General features: G+C 43.5%; 1 pseudogene across 1 annotated transcript; it reads right to left on the reverse strand.

The window, feature by feature from the left end:
- Positions 1-931: 931 nt before the first annotated feature.
- On the reverse strand, positions 932-1,775 carry LOC695141 (SERPINE1 mRNA-binding protein 1 pseudogene; annotated as a pseudogene). Its single transcript, XR_013414065.1, has one exon. The product of XR_013414065.1 is annotated as an SERPINE1 mRNA-binding protein 1 pseudogene (transcript).
- Between the last annotated feature and the right edge of the window lie 540 nt (positions 1,776-2,315).

A 2,315-nucleotide genomic window follows, 5' to 3' on the forward strand; every position in this document is an offset into this window, starting at 1 on the left:
TATATATATATATTTATATATATAACAGCTATCATGAGAAGTTAAAAAAGATTTTTCCCCAAAAATGGAAATATTAAAACTAAGTTAAAATACATGTAGTTAGTATTCCACACAGCATAAAATCTGACAAATCAAAGTTTAACATGTCCCAGGTGACCATGTGTGAAAATGCAAAGCAGGTATTAAAACCAATATGTCCAATATTTAAAACCAGTTTGTAATTGGGGAACTTCTAAATCCTTAATCAAAAAACACAAATGAAGCGAAAGCTTTAAACTGGTACACACTGTTCACACCTGTGTTTCAGGTTTGGAGATGTATATTTGCAAGCAGCAATACAAAAGTATTCATGAAGAATGCATAATCTCTGAAAATTATGAAAACATCCCTGCTACCAATACCTTTTTTTTTTTTTTTTTTTGAGACGGAGTCTCCTCTGTCGCCCAGGCTGGAATAGAGTGGCGCGATCTTGGCTCACTGCAACCTCCGCCTCCCAGGTTCAGTCGATTCTCTTGCCTCAACCTCCCAAGTAGCTGGGACCACAGGTGAGCGCCACCACATCCGGCTAATTTTTTGTATTTTTAGTGGAGACGGGGTTTCACCATGTTAGCCAGGATGGTCTCGATCTCCTAACCTCGTGATCCGTTCGCCTCGGCTTCCTAAAGTGCTGGGATTCCAGGAATGAGCCACCGCACCCAGCCACCAATACATTTCTAAATACAAAACGGACTCATATTTGTTGCTTCTGTGTAACAAGAGATGTTCATTTTTAAAACAGATAAAACTCAGTGTTTGGGTGTGAATGGTATGAATGACAGTCTTTTTTTTTTTTTTTTTTTTTTTAATTTCTTAGTTGTTTGGAATCTTTAAGCATGCAAAAGCTTTGAACAGAAGTGTTCACAAAGGAACCAGGGTTGTCTTATGGCATCAGTTACGCCAGAGCCAGGAATGACTCTGGGTCATCCACATCAGGAGCAGAAGCACTTGTCGGTCCTGCTGCCACAGTTTGGGCGCCCACCACGCCCATATCCACCTCTTCCTCCCCGGCCACCAAGACCTGGGCAGCCAAGGTCTCCAAAATTGATCTCCAGCTGAGACGTTAAATCATTTGCTGGCTTCTGGAAATGATGGTCCATAACTGATTCTTCAGCATGAGCCTCTCCACTTTTTGATTTATGAAGAACAAATCCCTTCTTCCACTGCCCATCAGCACCTTCATTTGGTTTTTGGATATTACATTTTACTTTTGCCCAGTCCTTATTTTGAATAGCCTTCCACTCATCCAAAGTCATCTCTTTTGGACCCTCCTTTTTTACCTCTTCCACTTCATTCTCCTTATTTTCAGTGTCTGCCACTGGAAGATGTTCCTCACCTTCAGGTGTTTCCTCAGTCACATTTGATGGATCCAAGTCAGTTAATTCATCTTTGACAGTTCCCCAGCGGTAAGATCTGCTACCTCCACATTTGTCCTCATGCTTCAGGCCACTTGTAATGTGAAAAAGAAGATCACTTCCACGATGCCTGTCAAATTCATGTTTGCCACAAGAATCAGATCCATCTCCTCAGCTCATTCCACATCCACGGCCCTCTCGACTTCTTCCAAGATCACCACGACCCCGAAGAGGTTGGTCAATAATCAGTCTATCATGTGAAAATTCATCTCCTTCACCCTTTTCTTCAAGTGGCTTTTCAAATCTTTGTTCATGAGGTAGTCGCCTTTCTGGTCTTCTATCAATTATTTTCCCTTCACCCTGAAGTTATTGATCAGGTCTTCTTCCAACTCCTCATCTCTCATCTCTCTCTCTTTCTTTCTTGCTTTCTTGCTTTCTTTTCTTTCTTTTTCTTTCTTTCTCTCTCTCTCTCTCTTTCTCTCTTTCTTTCTTTTGACAGAGTCTTGCTCTGTCGCCCAGGCTGGAGTGCAATGGCGTGATCTTGGCTCACTGGAACTTCTGCCTCTGGGGTTCAAGTGATTCTCCTCCCTCAGCCTCCCTAGTAGATGGGACTACAGACACACACCAACATGCCCAGCTAATTTTTTGTATTTTTAGTAGAGACGAGGTTTCGCCATGTTGGCCAGGCTGGTCTCAAACTCCTGACCTCAAGTGATCTGCACCCCCTCAGCCTCCCAAACTGCTGGGATTACAAGCATGAGCCACTGTGCCCGGCTTCTTCCTTCCTTTCATTGATGTCTGCTATGTGCCTGCACTGGCTGGGCTGGCTGCTACCACTAGGCAGGACTGTGACATGCACCGCCCTAGCTGTGCTCCCAGCCGAGTGAAGCCCTCCCTAAGGTTGATTGGATTAGAAGGGAGCAT

The sequence above is a fragment of the Macaca mulatta genome, chromosome 2 (genome assembly GCF_049350105.2).
Source record: "Macaca mulatta isolate MMU2019108-1 chromosome 2, T2T-MMU8v2.0, whole genome shotgun sequence".
Lineage (NCBI taxonomy): Eukaryota > Metazoa > Chordata > Mammalia > Primates > Cercopithecidae > Macaca > Macaca mulatta.